Genomic DNA, 8206 nt, shown 5'->3' with positions numbered 1-8206 from the left:
CAAATTTTAGACTTTTGTAAGTTCAATCTCAACCAAAAATCATAATTGTCATTTATAAAGCCTTCTTTCAAAATTTTTGCGTGCACAAGAACTCTATCTGATTCTGAACCTTAGAATCAAGGCTATTCTGTCCTGAATTGTACGTTGCACCTACATTATCTTATACATATTAATATTTAATTTCCTTTTTACTGGATATTTAGTGAATTAGTGATCCACTTTTTAAACAATTGAAGGAACAAATATCCATCAAGGACAAACTTTGCACAGTATTATGCACTTACTGTCCACTTCGATAAGTGTTATGTAAAACGCTTTAGTTATGGGGGTGCGAACGACAATCCACTCGGCAGTCGCGAGTCGCCACCTAACCGCGGCGCACCTGTCGTGTTGTCTGTGGTAACCGCAACGGGTGTAGGAAGTGCAGTGACTGTTCCGAACGAATTCAAATTCGAACTGTTCGATTTTGTGTGACTGACATTTATTTTGGTGTGGCATTTGTTTTTTTGGCGGTAAGTTTTTTGTAGTTTTAATATTACGTGCCAGTGTATTTTGTTGTAAACAAAAAAGTGCGAGCTTTCGAAAGAGTATTTTTACGAATAATATGAAACTTTACATTGTCATAGTCTTATTAGTTTGTTAACCAATTGTTTCAAAGAATCCAGAACTAAAATAATGGCTCTAATTTAACTCATTTTAATAATGAATTATGTAAGTAAGTACGAGTAAGTTGAGGTATGTCTTTAAATTCATGAAATTAATATCTGAAACGACAAGTTGAAACTATGAAAAGTGTACTCGTACCTATAAATCGAGCATGATAGTGTTAATTGGGGCACTGTGATTCATCAGTTAAATGAAATTTTGTTGATCTATCCCACGTTCGTCAAGCTTAACTCGGCTTTCAAATAAAATTTAAGGGCCATCGTAACTGATTCGTCGTATTTCTACGCTAGTCACCGGTAACTGTTACTGAACAGTGCGAATTGATGTTCCAACCTGTATTTGTCAAACTTCAGTTCATTCCAAAATGAACTCCAGACAGCCGCAGAGTATATAAAAAAATGAGTGTATTTTTTTAGCCTATTCATAAGCTGAAGAGCCTATGTTTGATTCTCAGGTGTCCATGAATTTTCAGGTGAACATAAATTTCATTCTGAAGTATCAGGATGTGATGTTCGGGATTAATCTGATTATCCTGAAAAGTAATATGACTCTTGAGCATGAAACATTGTAAATACAAATTACCTACATTGAAGCTGAGCTTTATAGTAAAATCCGCCACAACAATTTTCACATCTATGCACAAAAAATAACTATTCCACGAGCAGTCTCAGTTTTTATTTTTCTAATATGAAAACTATTATTGTTACAAAAAGCAAGCAGTTCCTTTCAAAAGGCCATTCGCAAGTATCTGTCTGGCAAATGTCGACCATAAAGTGACCCACAAGCCCGTTTGCCCCGACTATACAGAAAACAGATTGATAATCTCCGAGATTAAAATTGTAAATGAACCTTGCGTTTGAGCGGTCGAGAGCGGCGCCCGCGCAAATTAGCCGGGCAAGTAGATCGTGACAGATCACGATTAATGGGCCAAAAAATTTTACTTTTAGGTTCATCTGCGTTTGTTTACGAATGAAATTGTACATGATGACCTTTTCTGATGTTTCTAAAAAGGTGGGCACAGCGTTTTTTTCGTAAATGCTTAATATTAATATTGAAGAGAGCGTTGAACCTAATCACCGTTACAAGTGTGCTACTATGTAGTAAAAGAAAGCTCTTAAAATATTTTAACATAGGTATTATCAAACTTTTCCGACAGTTTTCCTAAACCCTTCCGAGAAAATTTGTTGGAGGATTAAAAATTCAATAATTGAATTCCTCCTTTTCTCATCCTAAATTGTAGCTAATAACACATCCTATGACATGACATCAGGTGCCTCATCGACTGGGGAACAAAACCGCACCTGCACTCCATGTTCAAGCCATCCAAGAATCCCCACCTGGCCAGATTGTACTACGGCCAACCTGCGTCCGAAGTCTATTTAAAGACTTCCAGGTAAGCCAGGGGAGCTCATGTCCAGGTGGAGGACTCTCAGACATGCCCTCTCTCTGATGTCATGCCCTGAGTGCCCAAGCAACTGCACTCAGGAGGATTTGATGAGTGCTACTGACAACGCCACTCTTGTGGCGGAGTTTTGGGCTGACACTGTGTAGGTTTGTTGTCGACACGAAAAGAAGAAGACACATCCTAGTCAGAAAATTAACATATCGACTAAACATACCAAAAAAAAGTAAACAGATGAGGAGAATCGAAAGAATACACTACAGAGACACAAATTGCAAAATCAAATAACTCTCATTTTGGTATTATTGCCCAACATGTAACAAAACAGAAAAGTTTAAGACCATTCCCATAATTTCATTGTAAAATTGTTCGCTTATCCGTGAATCTTAATTCTATCTCGTCATTTCTTCATAATTGGCTACTCTGTGAAGATGCTATGCAATATCTGAATACTTCTGAGAGGAGCAGTAAAGATCTTCCAACAAACTGAAGCCAGGAGGACGAATAACATTAAACAAATATCCAACGTTTGCATTGTAAAATCCCAGTTGGATTAAGGTTTTCACATTTTAGAATTGTCAATACTTTTTATTCATGAAGAATTGTAGATAGAAGTCAATCCTATTTTCAACTAATTATGAATTTAACCAGTTCGTAGGTAGCAATACCTTACCGAAATACAGCTCATCCTAAATAGACGTGAATCATGAATCAATCTTCTTTTAATCTGATCTCAAATCGGTGGTTGTGCTGTTTCCTACAAGCTTTGTTATTTGGTCCTTAATGTCAAATTCGATTTTCATCATTACCATGTACTTACTACTTACTTTATCAGAAGCATTTTGTATCCATCTTTCAAATTTTCATTCAAGAATTCCCATCTAAAAAAACACATTACAATTTACTTGATCGATTACACGAACCATATTTAACCCGAGGTTCCCGGGATCTTAGAAATCGATCAATACGATTGTCAAGTTCTCGCAGCATGAAATCGTGGGAACGGTTAGTTAAAACAATGGCTGATGGGATGATTGGTATCACACTAGAAATCAGATTGGTGTCAGCTCCTACCCATTGTGCAATTAACCATATCATTAATGGAGATTATGAGAAATATCATTAACAAAGTAACTTAAACGCTGTTTTGCTAAACGCTCCCGATCAACTGGATTTTCCAGTTGTTTTGAAGGGAAATCTCTATAATCCATTGACGAATGCTGCTTATGATATTGATTAAAATCCTCTATGCACATTATAGTGCCTTCTTATGTGTTTTAATATGCACTATATTAAATTCTACTTATACTCAAAAAGACAATTGTAAAATCGCGTACCAACTTATAAAGACAGCCTGCATGAGATTACCAGTTCGAATCTCGCAGGTGACTAATGCTAGTGATGAGCATGAGGGTAGATAAACCTGAAATGTATCATTATACAAGTACATCTTTTTCGGTATGTTTAGCTGTGTTCTAATCGCTATGCGCTCTACTTACAATTAATTTGGAGCTAAGTAATTTGTCCTTATTAGAAATACCTAATACTTATTATTTTTGTAATAACATTCCCATTATAACAATTGTTACAAAGAAAATTCAGAGACAAATGCAAAAAACATCTGAGACTACATTAAGTTTTTACGTTGTATCCAATTTAAAATATATTTGTGAGTATAATAAAGAGAAAAGTCTTTGAATATTTTGTCGGATGATCCAAAAAACTATCAGACCGACTTCACTTTCACTGTTTGTTTAAAGAAAATGGTGTAAATCTAAAATAACGGTACTTAGTAGTAGTTAGATCTGTCGTAACGGGATAATTAGCACTTATATTTTTGAACATAAGGAACCGTCATTTATATGAAAAAACATCCAGTAGAGGGGTAAGCTCACACAGAATCGACATAAAAATCAAAATAAAAAGAAATGTAAGGTTAATGCAAAAGTGTTTGTAGGACATCAAGGTTCATATCATATTTTCAGGGTTTTATTAAATCAGTTTATTAGTATTCTTCTGAAAAAATTACAATATTTTAGATACCTTCTATAACAATTATGTATAAAGTTTATTGCTCCATCTCTGTAGCTGTTTATGAGTCATAAAATCAATTCATAGAAAGTCTATCTTAGTTCAGTTAACAGTTTCTATTACTAGAGGCTTTAATGTTAGAAATGATGAGCCTGTTAGGCCTTGTTGTTATGTGGCAGATACTGACAAACGCTACAAATGATCTCTAGGGTTCCGTGCAAGTTTTGAAAAACAGATCAATCATAACTACATGGCTGAAGTTCTCAGTAAATAGAAAAAATCCTCAGTCTGTACTGATGTAATTAAGAAACATAAAAAGGATGTGTTTAAAAATGTGAAATAATTAACAACATCACCTTACTAAATAAAGCATACTGTGATCACATAAAAAGAACAACCAACCAAGTGGAACGATCATCCGAGGAACAAAAAAACCAATAAAACAATAGAAATAAACTACAACTTCGGACAATTGCACAATATCGCGAAATGGAAAGCACTCGATTCCAAATAGTTACTCCAAATCCAAAATCACTTGCGTGCGCGCAGCCGATTGACCCCCATTAGGCCTAAAAGGTTGGATAACTCGTTACGTCACCACATGACAACGGCATAAAGAGTAAGCTGTAAAGACCTTCCGTCAATTGTTACTAGCACTTTTACTACTGAAGACTTTCTCACATTTCTTCTGAGCGTGCATCGGTAGCCAGAATAATTGCTTTTATGGTGCTTTGTGACGTTGTTGATACTTATCTGGAGCTATAATAGGAGAGACCTGCACCCAAAATAGAGTTTAGGAAGCACAATAGGTAGGCCTGACACTCGGTGGACCGACGATCTTGCAACCGACAGCGGGAAACTTGGATTCGGGCAGCGTAGAAACGGTCGTTGTAGATATCATTAGGGGAGGACTTTGTCCAGCTATGGAATTGTCATTTGGTTGAAACCTCAGCAGCAATAATCACTTTTTAGCCTTTTAACTAATGATTGCTCTTTTACTTTTGTTTCCCTCCTTTTCTCTTCTTTGACTTTGTAATAATAAAGCTATTAATTACAACCTTGGTTAAACAACTTGTTATACGAGTACTAAAAAGGTTCCTTGTTGTCCAGGTGACGGCATATTAGTCATCAAAACACTATGGCATCCTAAATGTACTTGTAATAGGTGTGATTTTTCAACTAAAAAGTTGGATGTACTTGCAAAAAACACCCTAAAAGTATCCACAGCCAGCCGACACCGGATACGTTTGCAGGATGAGTGGTTTCATCCAGGGGGCACGGTCGGGCGCCCGACACGCTGGTTGCGCGCGCGCAAATGGTAACGTAGGTAAATGAACCGCCATAGTGGCACAGTGACGCCATTAGGGAGTAACGTTAGTTCTTGGTACACGGTAAATGGAGGTTAGTTAATCGAAGCTTTGTGTTGGCTAACTTTAGAAAACGTTGACTTGTGCATAAGGATGATGCTACAACATAGTATTATGCAATTTGTGATGCTGCGAAGGACTTATGGAAAGGTGACGAGTTATTATGATAGTCCAAACCTTGGATGCAGGGCTCGGAGGCGAACTGTAAGGAAAATAGCGGCGATCACAATAGATCGGTGCCGGTCGCAGTGATTCCACAGATACTAGGACTTTATTGAACTAGAATAGCAGCTCAACACAAATAAAAAAAAATTGTCCAAACCTGTTGCCATAAGGTTGTGACTAAATTATTTCATATTCATATTCATATTCATATTCATTTTATTCACTTCACAATGTACAAATATTAAAGACAGATGTTAAAAAAATGTTACATTGCTACCTCCCAGAGGTATATGTGATTTGTAGTAAATTCAAATAATTCGGAATAATGCTCATTTTGCCAAATAAGGTAGAGCATTAAAATGTTTAAACATACAGCCGGCAGGACATGTGTGTGACTATACATATTTGTTGAAAAATAGCATTTATTACAACTGTATAAAATTCTTAGGTGTTTATAGCTTGATGGTCAGTCGTCTGTACATTGTTTACAAAGAACTGCCTCAAGAAATACCAGATTAAATTAAACAAGGAACTTGCGGTCACACTCGGTGCATTATTTTGTTTAAATTACTTAGCGAGAAAGTTTGTTTACAGCCTAGCCTAAGCGTAGCGTGACGTCCATAAAATACAGATTCTGGTTTTCTTTAGCCAGAAAGACTGTCTAACGAAAGTAAATTAAGTAAAGAAGGCCAACAGTTAAGATGCGCGTTACTGAGATGCAAATGACGGAGCACAGCATCAACGCTTATTATCCGGCGGAATTAATTTGGCTCGACGGTCTGATGAACTGTGCATCCTAAGCTATGATGACATTCGGTCTTTCCTTGCTTAATCCTAAGTCAAAACATCTGATATAATGCCTTATCAGATGCTTCGACTCCTACGTCATTCAGCGCGATACAACGCGACACGACGCGACGCGACTACGCTCACTCATCACAAACTAACTAACAACTGACAGATCGCAAATAGACTTCGTGTACTGCTAGACAGTAATTAAAATTGTACTAATTTACGGTCAATTCCCCACAACTCATTTGCGAGCGAGTAAGTAAAGCTCATCGTTTAATCTGACCGACAAAAAAATTACGTAGGCATATTGTTTAATATGTGTTTTGATTTTGTCTTATTCAGCTATACCATATTAAATTATAGATGCATGTTGACAATGGTTTAATCGCGCTCATCATGCTGACCATGTTGCGTTTGTCAATGAATGATGTAGTCGTGTGATCAAACCTGCTCGTAATCCATACTAGATTAGTACTGAAGGTCATACCAAAAATAATAGGTACAAATCTACTCTAAACAGTGTCCCATTTTAATAGTATTATTACCTCCGAAATACGAGTATAGGTACACAAATATAAGATTTTGATTTTTTATCAAATAAAGTTGGAAAAGCGATGATATAAAAACGAAACCATTAAGCTCTAGCTACAGCTAAGTACATACTACTAGTATTCTTAACACAATAATTTTAATCCATCATACCTAAGTTATTCGTATGGTTTTCCATGGTTATGTAAGTTTCAGGAAGCCCTAGCTTTTCATCAAAATATGATGGGGCTGCCGAGCGAAACCGACTTTCCATTGTTAGGAAATGCTCATGAATCACTCGTGAAATGTACACCAATTGACCCGTTTGTACATACATCGACAGATATGACCAGCACTACTGTGTGTATAATAGTTACTAAAATCATAACTTTTTATTCGTCATTTTATTGCGATAATGTTTGTAAAGTTAGCAATTTTAAAGCAGAAGTTACGAGTACAGATAGTTGTTGCAAATTCACGAAGGCAAGTGAGCTTTACATTTGTGTGGTGGCTCGCTACTATTCGTTTTTCAAAAGTTTTGATAGACATTACACTATCGTTATGTGCATGTATACGTTTCGTACACACACAAGAGAAGCTTACTCGCCTTCGTGAGTTGCAAGAACTATACCTATGTAGGTATTGTAGGTAGTAGAGTCTTAAACGAATACTAATAGCCACAACCACGCAGAATGATTCGATCGATCGAGACTGTTTTGCGGACGTCGAGACACACACAATCACAGTATACACAAACGCACTTCAATACATTACAANTTGTGTCCAAAATTTTTGACTTTATCGATCGATATCTCGATAACGATGCATGATACGCTAAAAATGGTTCGGGCGTTATTGTAGAGCACAAAGAAAGCTACAAAAAGTGTCCTACAAAAATTTTCGAGTCTCATCGGATAGCCGAGTTATTACCGAAAAACAAATTTTACCCCTTTTTTCAACATGGCGGCGAAAGCTCCTAGGAAAGCTTGGTCGACAATCTCAAGTTAAGCTTTTCTAGGTATCCCCTACAACATATTAAAAAATTAGAAGCGCAAATTCATTTTCTTTTTTGAATGTACGTAATGACTGGACTATGAGCTTTACATTTGTGTGGTGGCTCGCTACTATTCGTTTTTCAAAAGTTTTGATAGACATTACACTATGGTTATGTGCATGTATACGTACACACACAAGTAAAGCATACTCGCCTTCGTGAGTTGCAAGAACTATATCTATGTAGGTATTGTAGGTAGTA

At 36.5% G+C, this 8206-nt stretch overlaps 1 protein-coding gene across 1 annotated transcript in view; it reads left to right on the top strand.

The window, feature by feature from the left end:
- The first annotated feature begins 362 nt into the window (after positions 1-362).
- The window catches only part of LOC114356615 (cadherin-23), a 70262-nt gene continuing 62418 nt past the window's right edge, over positions 363-8206 (top strand). Inside the window, exon 1 of the mRNA XM_028309870.1 lies at positions 363-512. The gene's annotated coding sequence lies outside the window, so the exon portion shown is untranslated. The remainder of the gene's footprint in view (positions 513-8206) is intronic.

Source organism: Ostrinia furnacalis, unplaced genomic scaffold, assembly GCF_004193835.3.
Source record: "Ostrinia furnacalis isolate ACB-3 unplaced genomic scaffold, ASM419383v2 OfSCF2838, whole genome shotgun sequence".
Lineage (NCBI taxonomy): Eukaryota > Metazoa > Arthropoda > Insecta > Lepidoptera > Crambidae > Ostrinia > Ostrinia furnacalis.
This window is presented reverse-complemented; position numbering and strand designations above follow the sequence as displayed.